A 17,478-nucleotide genomic window follows, 5' to 3' on the forward strand; every position below is an offset into this window, starting at 1 on the left:
AAGTCCGATCAGCATATCCCCTTTTGAATCCTCTATCTAGGAGGTAATGTGTAAGCCGATCATACCAAGCTCTAGGTGCTTGTTTTAAGCCATAAAGGGCTTTCTTCAATCTCAACACATGATCAGGAAAGTGAGGATCCTCAAATCCTTTTGGTTGCTCAACAAAAACTTCTTCATTCAGGTATCCATTTAGAAATGCACATTTTACATCCATTTGATAGAGTTTGAAGTTCATAGTGCATGCAATGGACATGAGAATTCGAATAGATTCAAGTATTGCCACAAGTTTATGTTGATGACATAATGTTTGGGGCTACCATTGAAGATCGTGCTATTGAATTTTCTGAGGAGATGAAGAAAGAATTTGAGATGAGTATGGTGGGGGAACTCACATTTTTCTTGGGTCTTCAAGTCAAATAACAGAAGGAGGGTATATTTGTTTCACAAGAGAAGCATGTTAGAAACATTATCAAGAAGTTTGGATTAGACTCCAAAAAACATGCCTTCACTCCCATGAGCTCATCTACTAAACTGAATGTTAATTCTTCTGGAGTAGAAGTAAGTCCTACCTTATATAGGAGTATCATTGGGAGTTTACTCTATCTTACAGCTAGTAGACCGGACATTGCATTCAATGTTGGTGTTTGTACAAGATATCAAGCTAATCCAAAGAAATCTCACCTAACTGTAATTAAGCGAATCATTCGATATGTTAATGGAACTTCAAACTATGGTCTGTGGTATTCAAAAGACTCAAATGCTTGTCTTGCCGAGTATTCAGATGCTGACTGGGTTGGTAGTGTAGATGATCGGAAGAGTACTTCAGGAGGCTGCTTCTAACTTGGTAACAATCTTGTCTTGTGGATGAGCAAGAAACAAAATTTCGTGTCTCTATCTACTGCTGAAGCAGAATACATCGCCACTGGAAGTTGCTGCACCCAGCTTCTTTGGATGAAGAAATTACTTCATGATTATGGAATTCCTCAAGAGACGATGTGTGTCTTCTGTGACAACACCAGTACCATCAATCTTTCCAAGAATCCTGTCCAGCATTCAAAATCTAAACACATAGAGATACGTTACCATTTCATTCGAGATCTGGTAGAGGAAAGAGTTGTGTGTCTTGAGTTCATACACACCGACAATCAAAAGGTGGACATCTTCACCAAGCCTCTCGATGGTCCACGGTTTGAATCACTCCGTAAGACCATTGGTGTTGGTACAATTCCTTGACTCTCTTGTGTGATGTGTGCTTCACATATTTATAATGTGTTAAGTTTGTTTATGTTGGGGCACACACTACTTTGTTGGCTTTTTGTATAGCATGATTTTGTTTGTTTGTCTATTTGTGCGTACTTTTGTTCATTTTTGTTTTTGTTCAAACCTTTTCTTCTTATGTGTCAAAAATCTAAAAATCAAATAAAAATTGGAAAATCAAAAAGTTAGATTGACATTGTTGAGTTTTGTCTCAAAACTTGTTTTGCCTTGTACCTTTGTGCTAATGGCTTTGTGCATTTTCGAGCGTAGCTTGTTTCATTGCACTCTTATCACTGTGAGAGAAATCTTGAAATCTATGTGATTGTTGTAAATAGATCTTCAAACTTGTCATGAATGATTAGTGAATGATTATGTTGATCTTGAGACATGCATAGACTTATGTCTATATAACTTCCCACGCTTTATTTTTGCTTTTGCTAAAAAGAGCTCACCAAATGTAAATCTCTAAATGAAAAGAGATATTGAGCTGCAAAAGCTTGTCGCACATACTAGTATTAGACTAGGAAAAAGGGAAAGCGACCAAAGATTAAAGTGAATGTTTATTCAAAAAGCCAAAGGCTATCTCATCATAGCGAAATATCAAATATCACTCTCACAATGAGAGGTGATTGTCTCAAAAGGATCAAATGGTATGATTGAAAGTGGAGTCAAATGTAAAGCTCCAAATTATGTTATCAAGTCTTGTGGGAGGTCATATATGCATTCTTCTGTTATTGAGATGGGTCACATGATTTAGTGCTAATTGTGTATGCCTTGGTTGAATTGATCATTGAAGTTTCACATTAGAAGAAGGACTTTCTCATTGTTGATATCCACACACAACACACAAGTTTATGTTCAATAAATGCCATATTCATTTGTGTGATTGTACTTGATGAAATGTGTTTTCACATGCTCATTCTTTGTTGAGTCAAGCACAAAAAGATTTTTTAGAGTTTTAGGTGTTTTTAGAAAGTATTTTGTTCTTAAAATCTGAAAATTTCAAAAACTCTTTTTCGCCCTGTTTTGGCGACTCATTCGTGGGTAAGTCAAGTCGACTCCCTCGCGAGTAAACCTTCCAGTCGCGAAAAACACTTAGAAAATTTTTCAAAATTTTGTCTTTGTGTGATTTGGCGGCTTGACTTGGCTTCTGGTTGGCGACTCATTTAAGTCGTGAAAATCGGGTGTTCTGCAAAATGAGCTCATTTTCAACACTTTTCTCAAAAAGGGGTTCTCATTTTCTTGTCTTGCACTCTGTGTCTATTCATTTTCTGGTCTTACTTTCACTTATTCATCATCACTGTGGTAATCTTCAAATTCTTTCACCAACTTGTTACCATTCAACCTATCTTCAAGGAAAGGTATGGGTTTTGTTCTCTACTCTTTGTTTTGCCTTTTCCTCATGGTTTTGTGTTCTCCTTGGTATTCATATTTCTCTTAACTATGGTTGGTCACTTAAGTGTATGATGTTCTCATTTTTGTGTGATTTTAATCTGATCCACTCTATTGTGTAGCTACATTTGGGTCATTATTGTCCCTCATTGTTATTTTCTGGATATTTCCATGTAGCTTTTAGGGTTTCTTCATTATCCCTAATTTGACACTAACCCACTGCTAATAATGTCTGTTGGATTGTGTTCTTTCTTTTCCTCTATTCATGATTCAGACTGGAAATGTCACCATTCAAGAAAGCAGCTGTGAAAGGAGGCAGTTCCAAAGGAAAGGAACATGTCATTGATGTTGATGACTACTCACCTCAAACAAAAGGGACTCGTTCTTCATCAAAAGGGTTCGATCCCAACAAGTTCAGATCCTATGCTGCTTTTCAGTCTCATGAGAATTATTTCCGAAATGCTACACCATTACTAGGAAGACCTGTTGATCAATCATCACTTCATGACACTAACATTCCGAAATGATTTGCCCACAAGGATTGGAATTACCTTCTCTCTGATCTGGATGACGCGTATGAAGATTTGGTAAAGGAATTTTATGCCAACGCGATTGTGGAAAAAGATGAACTTAAGTGCTAGGTTAGGAAAAAGAGTTTTTCAATCTCTCCTGCATATTTGGCAGAGATCCTTCACATCAACCGACCAATGCTTCGACACTCACCGATTTATGATGATCTTTGTCCTGATGAGGAACTTCTTAAGGAAGGTCTTGGACAAGACTTGGAATTCTCATCCAATGGAAACTCCATCAGTGTTTCCTCTCTTCCTCCAAAGCTAAGAGTGCTTACAATTGTGATGTTTCACAATTTGTACCCCTTATCAAGCACTGGGTATATGAACCTCGGACGTGCTTTGTTTCTTCATGACCTAATCTCTGATGTAGAAATTGACATATGTGCTCATATCTTTCATGTTCTGCGCAAAACAGTTCTACGAACTAAGTCCCGAACATGTATTCCTTTCTGCTGTCTCATTTCAAGGATCTTGAAGTTCAAAGGAATTTATCCATCGGCAGATGAATCTCCTCACTCAAAACCGAGTCCAATCAATATGCGTACATTCAACGCAAGCATTGGACATAGTCAGAAGAGAGCCAAACTGGAAACTTCCGCATCTCACAGTGGTTCTCATTTCAGCACTCTCTCCCTTGATGAAAAACTTGATCACATTGTATCCTCTGTACACGAGTTGAATACAAAGATGTCCAGACTTACATCTACTCTACACCATCACAGCACTCGATGGGATATGAAGTTTACCTCACTCCAAACTCAATTGGATCAGATTCAGAGGAGGCTAGAAGAGAAGGTATGGCCTATTCCATGACAAAAAGGGGGAGTGATAGCCTGATCAGAGGGGGAGGATATTACCTAAAGGGGAGTGTTTCTGCATTCTTCTTCAGTTTAAGTTGTTATATTGTATTTTGTACTCATGTTGCTTATGTAAGCTTTTAGGGTTATGTTTTTATGCATATTTGTAGGCTTTATGGTTTGTACCATGCTTTATGCAGCCTTTTATGTTTTGTTTAAATCAGTACTTCTATCTAAATGTCTTGTATTTTCTTTTAAGTACTGTCACTCTTGTGCCCTTGTAGGATTGTTCTTAGATGCATATACTTAGTGTATTATGCATTGGTTGAGTGTTGGGCATACAAGTAACTTGCATTGTTCTTGTTAACCTTTATGTTCAAGTGTTCATTCCAAGTGTGAATGAGTACTGTGATCACTACCTTGGTTTTTCTCTTCATCTTTGCTTGATCACTTTAAGCCTGTTTCATATGCACTTCATGCTTTTCTGCATACAATGATCATGGTGTATTGTTGTGTTTCAGGAGTTTCATGTTCTTATGACTCAAGTGCTTCACAACTTCTAGAGTTAGGTGTGAGTGAGTTTTGCTCAACTGTTCTCAACTCACATGTTAAGTCTAGAGTCTGTTTTAGGGTTTTGTCATGGAATAGCCAAAGGGGGAGATTGTAAGGTTGAATTTAATCAAACATCTTGTTGGCTTTATTCCGTGCCAAATTTGCTTGTATTTCAGCATTTAGTAACCCTGTATTTAGGTGGGTTTTGTTGTAAGGGTAGTGAGTGAGATACAGTGTTGATTGCTCAAGAGTGTGCAAGAAAATAGAGAATCGCGGCTTGATCTTGCGGGTGACTCACGGCTGCAAGCCGCCAGATGTAGCACACGTGCCAAGCATGCCAGAAGGTGAACAGTCATGCTAGCTGGAGCACTACAGGACAAAACAGGACAACTGGCCATACGGTTATCTCGCGACTGGATCTCGCGACTCAGTCAAGTCGCGAGGCCAAGCCGCGAGCCACCCCTGTTTTGAAAAACCTGACGTTTCACATTCTCCTCTCACCTCATTATAAATACCCCTTATACCCACAAATGAAAAAGAGCTTCCAGAGAGAATTTTGAGAGAGAAACCCTAGAGTAAAACAAGATTGATTCACTTACAATCTATACATTGGAGTCTCTTCAAATTCCTCAACTCTCTTCCTTTCCATTGTCAAACCCTTGAGAGGCATTTTACCAAAATCTTGTTCTCACCATATTCATTACTGTGAGAGGGCTGTTTGGTGTTCTGGGAAGCAGTTAGGAAGGAACCAATCTACATTGGTTGATGCTATGGTCAAGTAGCGGAATCCGGAAAACTAGAAAAGAAAAAGGTTCGGCGCAACCTCATTGGAGCAAGAAGCTTGGAGGGCTTAGGTGCACTGGGTAAATTAGGCTTGGAGGGTCTATTGCTGTCCATGTATCCCAACTACATTTTCTAGTGGATTGTTTACCGCTTGAAGGGCGGCGGAGAGGTTTTATGCCGAGGGCTTCGGTTTCCTCTTCGATAACACATCGCCTGTTGTCTTCGTGTTTGCATCTTCCTTCCCTTTTATCTTTACCTTTTATTATCTGCTATGGGTTGTGATTTTAATTTCGCTTAGAGATTTTTTCCAATTCTACATTATAGCTTTTGTTCATTTTCCGCACACTAGTTGTTTGACATAAAACTTGAATTGGTTAATTTCTAAATTGGGGGTCTAAATGTTCAAGAGTCTTTTTTACACTATTTGAACTTTCAGGGTTAATACATTCTTGGCCTATCACAATGCATGAAAATTCATAAACATGTTACGTGCTAAAGAAATTGCATCAATGGTAAAAAACCCAATCTAAACTAACAGCACTCATAAGATATTGTAAGGTTGAATTTAATCAACCATCTTGTTGGCTTTATTCCATGCCAAATTTACTTGTATTTTAACATTTAGTAACCCATTTAGTAACCCTGTATTTAGGTGGGATTGTTGTAAGGGTAGTGAGTGAGATAGAGTGTTGAAATGCTCAAGAGTGTACAAGAGAACAGAGACTCGCGACTGGATCTCGTGGGTGACTCGTGGTTTCAAGCCACCAGAAGCAGCACACGTGTCAAGCATGCCAAAAGTTGAAGCGTAATGCTAGCTGGAGCACTACAGGACAAAATAGGACAACTGGCCATTCTGTTATCTCGCGGCTAGATCTCGTGACTCAGTCAAACCACGAGGCCAAGCCGCAAGCCAACCCTGTTTTGAAAAACCTGACTCTTTACATTCCATTCTCACCCCAATATAAATACCCCTTATACCCACAAAAGAAAGAGAGCTTCCAGAGAGAAACCCTAGTGTTATACAAGATTGATTCATCCACAATCTTCACATAAGAGACTCTTCAAATTCCTCAACTCTCTTCCTCTCCATTGTTAAACCCTTGAGAGGTCTTTTTACCAAAACCTTTTCTCACCATATTCATACTGTGAGGGGGCTGTTTGGTGTTCTAGGAAGCAGTTAGGAAGGAACCAATCAACATTGGTTGATGCTATGGTTAAGTAGCGGAATTCGGGAAGTTAGAAAAGAAATAGGTTCGGTGCAACCTTGTTGGAGCACGAAACTTGGAGGGCTTAGGTACACTGGGTAGATTAGGCTTGGAGGGTCTATTGCTGTTCATGTATCCCAACTATATTTTCTAGTGGATTACTTACCACTTCGACGGCGGTGGAGAGGTTTTACGCCGAGGGCTTCGGTTTTCTCTTCGATAACACAGCATGTGTTGTCCTTATGTTTGCATCTTCCTTCCCTTTATCTTTGCCTTTTATTATCTGCTATGGATGTGATTTTAATTGGCTTAGATTGATTATCAATTCTGTTTATAGCTTGTGTTCATTTTCCGCACACTAGTTGTTTGTCATAAAGTTTGAATTGGTTATTTTGTATTTGGGGGTCTAAATGTTCAAGGGTGTTTTATACACTATTTGAACTTTCAATTTGTATCAGAGCGGGTACACTTTTAGTGGTTTCATTACCATAGTGTGATCCTTGACTCCCTATTGAGATGGATCGGTCTCAATCCCTAAATGTACCTCCATATTTTGATGGTAGTAATTATGCTTTTTGGAAGGTTCGAATGAGAGCATTTCTATATTCCATTGATGAATCAGTTTGAGATGCTGTTAATCTAGGTTGGACCAGGCCTGAGGAAGCCAAATCCACATGGGATAAGGCAGCACTCGCCGTATCTAATGCTAACAATAAAGTACTTAATGCAATTTTCTGTGGTGTGTCTCCAAATGAGCTTCATAGGATTTCTCACATTACCGTTGCCAAAGAAGCATGGGAGATATTGGAGACCACCTACGAAGGAACGAAGAAAGTGAAAGACACAAAGCTGCAGATGCTGACCACTCAGTTTGAAGAGCTAAAAATGAGTGAGGATGAGTCCTTTGACTCTTTCTATAGCAAGCTGAATGAGGTAGTTGTCAGCAAGTTCAATTTAGGAGAGAAAACGGAGGATTCTAAAATTGTAAGGAAGATCCTTCGATCATTGCCGGAAAGTTTTCGTGCCAAAGTGACAGCGATTGAAGAGAGTAAGAACCTTGATGACATCAAAGTCCAAGAGCTAGTTGGTTCTCTTCAGACTTATGAAATGTCGCTACCCAATTAACGGAAGAGTAAATCTATTGCTCTTAAGACCATTAATGAAAAGTTGGAAGTCCATGACTCATTGGAAGAAGATGTGGTTGACAAAGATGTTGCATACCTTGTGAAAAATTTTCGAAAATTCTTGAAATTCAAGAATAATGGCAAATTTGGTGATAAAGGGAAACTCCAAAGTTCAGGAAGAGAGAAAAGGGAATTCAAAAAGAAATATGGAAAAGAATCCCAATCAACACAAGGTGTCACTTATTTTGAATGCAACGGGCATGGACACTTTAAGAAAAAAATGTCTGAATTATTTGAAATCGAAAGGCAAGGTGTATGCCACGACACTGAGTGACTCGGATTCATCCAACTCAGATTCTGAAGAAAGCTGTGATGAAGAAGGAAATTATTCTGCTTTTATGACTATTGCCCATGTTGAGTCTTTAGACGAGTTGAATTCGCTTGTACGTGAACTTGGAGAACATAGTGATGAAGAATCATTGGGAGTTGTTGAAGAATCAGATGCTAAAGAAGATGAAATCACAGCCAATCTTCAAGAGAATTATAACTCACTCCTGGAGAAGTCGGGTGAGTACACAAGGGTGGCCAAGGCAGCTGTGAGAAAGATGAAGAAGGCAGAGGAGGACTATAAAAGTCTCCTAATTCGATATAAGGAGGCCAAATGTGAGATAGAAACACTGAATGGTGAGCTGTTAGAAGCCTACACAAAAGTGAAATTTCTTGAGCAAGAGGTTGTGCAAGCAAATGCTAAGATAGAGAGAGTCACCACCAAGAAGCTAGATGATATTATTTCATCTCAAAAGAACTTTTTAGACAAATCCGGGTTGGGATATACTGGAGGGAGTAGCTCATCTGGAAATATCACTAAAGAAGTGAAGTTTATAAAGGCCAAAGAGTCAGTTGAAGTTGGCCCTACTGTTGAGAAGCCCAAGATAGAGGTGAAGAGGAATGTGGAGAACCATCGGATGGTGAACAACCCTCGTAATCAATCTGTGGGTAGGTCTGAATCCCGAGCCAAGTCTCGTCCACGATCACAAAGAGGTCCTAGATTGAACTATACGTGTCATCACTACAGACTTCAAGGGCATACTCGGCCAAATTGTCAAAAGCTGAGAGCAAAGAATAATGCAACTGCTCCAAGGTCACGAGGACCTAAAAATGACAGGAGAAATTGGGTTGGTGAACCATCAAGAGATCAAAGTGGTGATCCCGGAATGATGGATGTGATGAAGATGATTGGTGCTTTCACCAACTACTTGGAAAGCTTCACACGAAGGTTTGAAAGCCTTAACTCTCGTACCCAATCCTATAAGGAAATCACCCCAAACGCAAGTGACGTGTGGGTGAAAAAGGGTACTCATGCATAAACATTACAACATATCCATGCAACAATACTTCCTATGCTTTGTGACTTTGTTTAGTTGTTTGCTTATTAATTGTGTTGGTTGAAATGTGTTTGTTTATTTTTGCATTCTATCGTTTATTCCTTTTTGTTGTTTTTGATCAATTTTTTCCTTCTTATGTGTCAAAAATCCAAAAACCACATAAAAAGTAGAAAATCAAAAAGTTTGACCGACATTGTTGAGTTTTGTCTCTGAAAGTTCAAATAGTGTGTAAAATACCCTTGAACGTTTAGACCCCCAATTACGAAATAACCAATTCAAGCTTCATGTCAAACAACTAGTGTGCGGAAAATGAACTAAAACTATAAAACAGAATTGGTAAACAATCTAAGCCAATTAAAATCACATCCACAGCAGAAAATAAAAGGCAAAGACTAAGGGAAGAGAGATGCAAATACAAGGACAACACAACGATGTGTTATCGAAGAGAAAACCGAAGCCCTCGGCATAAAACCTCTCCGCCGCCCTCCAAGCAGTCAATAATCCACTAGAAAATGTAGTTGGGATACATGAACATCAATAAACCCTCCAAGCCTAATCTACCTGATGTACCTAAGCCCTCCAAGCTTCTTCCTCCAACGAGGTTGTGCCGAACCTTTTTCTTTTCTAGCTTACCGAATTCCGCTATAATCCATAGCATCCGCCATCCTTGGCATCTTCCAATGCTTCCCAAAACTCCTAAAACACTCAACACTCTAAATGGGTGTGGGTAGTGTTTGGATAGAAATCTCCTCTTAATAGGTATTACAATGAGAGAGGGAATGAGAAGAGACTACAAAGATTTCTTTCTAAGAATGAGTAGCTCTCTCTAATTGGATAGGTGTTTTGAAGAAACCTCTCTTAAGGTTTTTCTTTCTGAATAGCCACACATATTTTGTGGGAATGAGGGGTATTTATACTGGTGTGAGAATGGAATACGAAGAGTCAGTTTTTCCAAAATAGGGTTGGCTGGCGACTTGACCTCGCGACTTGACTGAGTCGCGAGTTAACTGAATGGCCAGTCTGGATTTTTGTCCTGTAGTCCTCTAGCTGGCATGACTGTTCAACTCCTCTGCATGCTCTACGCGTGTGCAACTTTTGGCGGCTTGCAAGCCGCGAGCCTCCCGCGAGATCCAGCCGTGAGTCCTTGCTTCACTACACAGTCTTGAGCATTTCTTCGCACTCTCTCATACACTACCCTTGCATGATTCCCACATAAATATAGGGTTTCTAAGTGCTGTATTACAAGAAAATTTGTCACGGAATAAAGCCAACACATGGTTGATTAAATTCAACCTTACAATCTCCCTCTTTGGCTATTCCGTGACAAAACACCCTAAAACAGACTCTAGACTTAAACGTGAGTTTGGGAACAATGGCAAAACTCACTCACACCTAAATCTAGAAGCTGTGAAGCTCTTGAATCATATGAACATGAATCTCCTGAAACACAACAATACACTATGATTATTGTATGCAAAAAAACATGAAATGCATATGAAGCAGGCATGATGTGATCAAGCAAATATGGAGTTAAGAAACAAACCATGGCTTGATCAAACAATTAATCACTACAAGATAGTGACCACAATGCTCATTCACACTTGGAATGAACACTTGGACATACAAGCTAACAAGAACAATGCAAGTCACTTGTATGCCCAACACTCAACCAATGCATAATACACTAAGTATATGCATCTAGGAACAATCCTACAAGGGCACAAGAGTGACAGTACTTAAAAAGAAAATGCATGACATTTAGTTAGAAGTACTAATTTAACAAAGCATAAAGGCTACATAAAGCATGGTACAAACCATAAAGCCTACAGATAATGAAAACAAATCCTAAAAGCTTACAAAAGCAACATGGGTACAAACCACAAAATACTGAATATAAACTTAAACAATATAAACTAAAAGTGCTTAAAGTTTCTCCTCTTCAAAGTGATGAGAAGCTGTGATGCACTTGGAACATATATACTTGTAACCTGAAACACTTGCACAAAACACATTAGACCCTCAAGGTAAAGCAAGTAATAAAAGGACAAGTATAATGTAACAAGTAAATTGCGATCAAGTAAACATGATGTGAAACATGTGAGCAACTTGATCATACACCAAAACAATCATATAGAAATGACTACAATGGTCACATAGCAAAGCAAATGATAATCCGAATATGCATTCAATGGAGCACAATAGCATAGGGATATATGCATGTCCAAAACAAACATATGATGTGATGAGAACCACAAAGCATAACTCAAAGCACAATAAAGCCAACAGGAAAACAAACAGAGCAAAGTTTTCTTATTATCTCAATGCCTTCTCCCCCTTGGTATATGCATCTCCCCTATGGAATATCTCTCCCCCTACAAATGTGCATGAGAGATAGAATTTCTCCCCCTAAGGATGTGCACAAGAGTCATATAGAAATGACAAAACACTCCGGTATACTCTCTAGAGTATACTCTCCCCCTTTTTGTCAGGAATAGACAAAGGGTCAAGAAGAAACGAGGGCAAGAGATGAAGGTACAAACAATGCTAATGATGCATGAGGGGTGTGAGATGAATGAGAAGATGAAGATCAAACCTAAGACAATGTAAAATGTTACAGAGCATAAGGTAGACATGACATGCTAGGATGAAGAAGCAAGGTCTAGACCAATGCATGACAAGAGTAGCAAATGTGTGTGCAAGAGGTGGCTGTGTGCAATGCATGACCAATGCATGAAAAATGCACATGTGGGGTAAGGTGTGTTAAATACACAACCAATGAACCAAACATGTTCCTAATGAGGAAACATGAGAAACTCCAAAGTTTGGTACTCATCGGAGTCCAAACAAGCAAGAAAATATCTAAGAGGCATTTTATCAAACACCTAGCATGCACACTATGAACAAAAATATGAAACAATGCAAGAACATCATGAAATCCACCCTTAATACATGTTCTTTCTGCCACAAGGGGCCAACATCCAATGCAAATCAGCAAAAGAAACCAATCCCGTGAAGAAATTTGACAAAAAATAAGTTTTCCCAACCCCTATGATGAAAATCCCAACCAAGAGCACAAAACTCTCTAAAACATAATCTAAGGATCAAAATTAATGAAAAGAGTTTATAAATACCTTAGAAATGTTGATGGAATGAAAAATCATTCAAATTGGTTAGGTTTTGATGTAAAAATATTGAAAGAGGGGTTTTAGAGAGGATGGGAGAGGTTTAAAACAAGTTTCCCACAAAAAGCCCTTTAAAAAGCTATTTCTGGGCGATTCGCGACTGGGCGAGTCGCGAGGTTCAGTCGCGAAAATTTTCGCGAGTCGCGAGTGAGTCGCCAAAAGCTTCTGGATGAACTCGCGACTGGGGTTTCGCGACTGGCGAGTCGCCAGCTGAGCCGCGAAAAACTCTGACACCTGTTTTTCAATACAGAACATGGTTAAACAATGAAAAACAAAGTAAACACTAAACATGAACACAAAGAGTGATAAAAATCACTTCCAAAAACATATAAAATGATCAAAAATCTTTTTGGATTGAACCATATATGATTGAGCACACACACATCACATTTAGACAAGTACAATCTAACAAATGAATAAGACATTCATTGAACATTAGGCATGTGTGTTGTGTGTGTGTATCAAATGTGGAATAGTCCTTAGTCTAGAGTGAAGCTTCAATGATCAATTCAATCAAGTCATACACAACTAGTACTAAGTCAAGTGGTCTATCTCAATTATAGAAATGAACATATATGACCTCCCATAAGAAAATGATTACATAAGATTGAAGCTTTTCATTTGGCTTCTTTACAATTCATAACATTTGATCATTTTGAATCAAAACATCTCATTTTGAGATTGATGCCTGAAATTTGTGATATTTCAATTTGATGAACAAGCCTTTGGCTTTTTGGGCATCATACAATTTCATATAAGTCGCTTTCCCTTTTTCCTAGTCAAATACTAGTATATGCGACGGCTTTTGCAGCTCATTATCTCTTTTCATTTTGAGATTTACATTTATTGAGCTCTTTAAGCAATAAAAATAAAAGAGTGGGAAGAGATATAAGCACAAGTCTACGCATGTATCAAAACCAACATGACTATTGACTAATCATTCATGACAAGCTTGAAGATCGATTTACAATAATCACACAAAGATGTCAAGATTTTTCTCACAAAGATATAAGTGCAAAAATAACAAGCTAAGCTCGTAAATGCATAAAGCCATTTGTACAAAGGTACAAGGCCAAACTCACATGTGATATGTGCTCAAATATATACGATCAAACTTTTTGAATTTTTCACTTTTTATGTGGTTTTGGATTTTTTACTCACACAAAACTAAAATATAAAAGTAAGATAAAAAACAAAACAATGCATACAAATAAATGCAAGATGCACAAAATGCATGAAGATATGACATTTAATGCATGAAGGGTCCTACAAAGATCGAAAGAATTAGATCAAGGACCAAAAGAGCAAAAGCTCAACCATAGGAATCCTTCCTCATCCAAACGGAACGATTGTTTGGAATGAGTGTCTCAAGAGAAGTGAGACGAGGGTTGGAAGAATGAGAACCGGAGATGCACATAGTCAAGGAGTTAAGAGCATTAAACATTTTCTTTAACAACATGCTATTTTCACTCAAAACCGGTTTACTCTTTTTAGCACAATTTCCAAAAAACTCAAGTTTCTCTTTTCTTTTGATTCTTTTAAAAGCATGAAACTTAGAGCATTGAGGTCTTAGATGACCAAAGGCACCACAATGGTGACACACAATGTGTTTAGGTCTACTAGGCTTTTTGGAAAGAGATCTAGCAACATTTTTTTGGTCCCTTTTCAACTTGGAGCATTGAGGTCTTATATGACCGATCACACCGCAATGGTGGCAAGTTGGAACAAACTTAGATCCATTCAAAACCTTAGGTTGAGACCTAAACGGAGGCTTCAACTTAACAGCCTTTCTCTCCACCTTTCGATTTCTTTTATGTGGAGGAATGTACACCGATTTGTCCTTTAAGGTAGAATACACACTAGGCACAAAATCGGGTACCACAACATGATTGCAACAAATATTATCATCCTTTTTAGCAATAGGTTTAGCAATCAAACACTTGGCATGCATCTTAAGAGATTCAATTTCACATTTTAACTCATCAACAAGTTTGTTAGACAAAACAAATTTAGCATCCAAGTCCATATTCAAACATTCAAACTCTTTCAGCTTTTCAAGAGAAATTTCAGCAAGTTTTTTATATTTCTCAACCAATTCGTTGGATTCATTGAGCTTAGCAATCAAATCATCATTTTCACAAAATAACTTGCTCAAATTCTTTTTAAACTTCTTAGCATTTTTCTTCAAGAGTTTGTCAACAACACCCATAGATTCAAATAACATGTCATCACACTTATGAGGATTAACACTCATAGAGGCATTTTCACAAATATATGGCATGTTACATTTATCACCAACCAAATCATACAAAGAGGAATACAAAGCACAATCCATGGCAAATAAACACAAGGGGTCAAGGATCACACTTAGGTATTTAAACCACAACAAGTGTATCCACTCTGATACCAATTGAAAGTTCAAATAGTGTGTAAAACACCCTTGAACGTTTAGACCCCCAATTACGAAATAACCAATTCAAGCTTTATGTCAAACAACTAGTGTGCGAAAAATGAACTAAAGTTATAAAACAGAATTGGTAAACAATCTAAGCCAATTAAAATCACATCCACAGCAGAAAATAAAAGGCAAAGACTAAGGGAAGAGAGATGCAGATACAAGGACAACACAACGATGTGTTATCGAAGAGGAAACCGAAGCCCTCGGCGTAAAACCTCTCCGCCGCCCTCTAAGCGGTCAATAATCCACTAGAAAATGTAGTTGGGATACATGAACAGTAATAGACCCTCCAAGCCTAATCTACCCGATGTACCTAAGCCCTCCAAGCTTCTTGCTCCAACGAGGTTGCACCGAACCTTTTTCTTTTCTAGCTTACCGAATTCCGCTATAATCCATAGCATCCGTCATCCTTGGCATCTTCCAATGCTTCCCAAAGCTCCAAAAACACACAACACTCTAAATGGGTGTGGGTAGTGTTTGGATAGAAATCTCCTCTCAATAGGTATTACAATGAGAGAGGGAATGAGAAGAGACTACAAAGATTTCTCTCTAAGAATGAGTAGCTCTCTCTAATTGGATGGGTGTTTTGAAGAAACCTCTCTTAGGGTTTTTCTTTCTGAATAGCCACACATATTTTGTGGGAATGAGGGGTATTTATACTGGTGTGAGAATGGAATGCAAAGAGTCAGTTTTTCCAAAACAGGGTTGGCTGGCGACTTGACCTCGCGACTTGACTTAGTCGCGAGTTCAAGCCGCGAGCTAACTGAATGGCCAGTCTGGATTTTTGTCTTGTAGTGCTCTAGCTGGCATGACTGTTCAGCTCCTCTGCATGCTCTATGCGTGTGCAACTTTTGGCGGCTTGCAAGCCACGAGCCTCCCGCGAGATCCAGTCACAAGTCCCTGCTTCACTGCACAGTCTTGAGCATTTCTTCACACACTCACACACTACCCTTACATGATTCTCACCTAAGTACAGGGTTTCTAAGTGCTGTATTACAAGTAAATTTGTCACGGAATAAAGCCAACACATGGTTGATTAAATTCAACCTTACAGTCTCAAAACTTGTTTTGCCTTGTACCTTTGTGCTAATGGCTTTGTGCATTTACAAACGTAGCTTGTTTCTTTGTACTCTTATCACTGTGGAAGAAATCTTGAAATCTATGTGACTGTTGTAAATAGATCTTCAAACTTGTCATGAATGATTAGTGAATGGTTATGTTGATCTTGAGACATGCGTAGACTTATGCCTATATATCTTCCCACTCTTTATTTTTGTTTTTGCCAAAAAGAGCTCATCAAATGTAAATCTCCAAATGAAAAGAGATATTGAGCTGCAAAAGCCTGTTGCGCATACTAGTATTCGACTAGGAAAAAGGGAAAGCGACCAAAAATTAAAGTGAATGATTATTCAAAAAGCCAAATTCTATCTCATCAAGGTGAAATATCAAATATCACTCTCACAATGAGAGGTGATTGTCTCAAAAGGATCAAAAAGATCAAATATTTTGATTGAAAGTGGAGTCAAATGTAAAGCTCCAAAGTATGTAATCAAGTCTTGTGGGAGGTCATATATGTATACTTCTGTAATTGAGATGGGTCACATGATCTAGTGCTAATTGTGTATGCCTTTGTTGAATTGATCGTTGATGCTTCACATTAGACTAAGGAATATCTCATTGTTGATACCCACACACAACACACAAGTTTATGTTCAATGAATGTCATATTCATTTGTGTGATTGTACTTGATAAAATGTGTTTTCACATGCTCAATCTTTGTTGATTCAAATACAAAAAGATTTTTGAGTGTTTTAGGTGTTTTTGGAAAGTATTTTGTTCTTTAAAAACTGAAAATTTCAAAAAACAGTATTGCCCTATTTTGGCGACTCAGTCACGGGTAAGTCAAGTTGCATGCCACAGTCGCGAGCTTGCGGGTCAGTTTTGGCGACTTGTTCGCGAGTGGAAGGTCCAGTCGAGAGGGGTACACAGAGATTTTCGCGGCTCATCTCGCGACTTCCTCACAAGTGAAACTTCCAGTTACGAAAAACACTTAGAAAAATTTTCAAAAACTTTTGGCTTAAAGTGTTTTGGCGGGTATATCTGGCGACTATCTAGACACTTACCTCAGCTGCGAAAAACGCATGTTTTGCACAATGAGGGCAGTTTTTAAAATCTTTTTCAGTTTTCCCTCGAACTTTTGTGACTATTCACTTTCTCTCTCAAATGTCTCTTTCCCAAACACTTCATGTAACCCTCTTCGAACCCCATTTTTGCTTCATTTTAACTCAAAATCTTCAAGAAAAAGGTATGGGTTTTTCATTCTCACACTCTGTATTTCGTGTTTTTGAGCTTTTCCCTCTTGATTATATGTGTTGTTTTTTATGATTTGAGTTGAGTTAGTGTTTCGGCATTGTTCTCTGTCCGTGATTAGCTTGATGAGGATCTTGGTTTATATGATCTTGGTTTATATGAACTTGTTTAGGTTGCTAGATTTGTTCTTTATTATTTGTCCTCTTTATGCTTAGGGTTTGTTGATTGACTTACACCCATTTTGTTTGAACCCACTTTATTTAGTTGATTCAAAATGATTGTGTTTGTTTGTTTGGTTATATTGATTTGATTCTGCGTTTATTTATCTAGTGTGTGCATTTGTCTTGAGTTTTTTGTGTCATTTCATACTCATCAAAATATATGTCTCATTGACATATGTTTGTTCTTTGGGTGATGTCATACACTGCAGCATTAGAACTCTTCTGCAAAATGTTGG

The sequence above is a fragment of the Quercus lobata genome, chromosome 5 (genome assembly GCF_001633185.2).
Source record: "Quercus lobata isolate SW786 chromosome 5, ValleyOak3.0 Primary Assembly, whole genome shotgun sequence".
NCBI classification, from domain to species: Eukaryota; Viridiplantae; Streptophyta; class Magnoliopsida; order Fagales; family Fagaceae; genus Quercus; species Quercus lobata.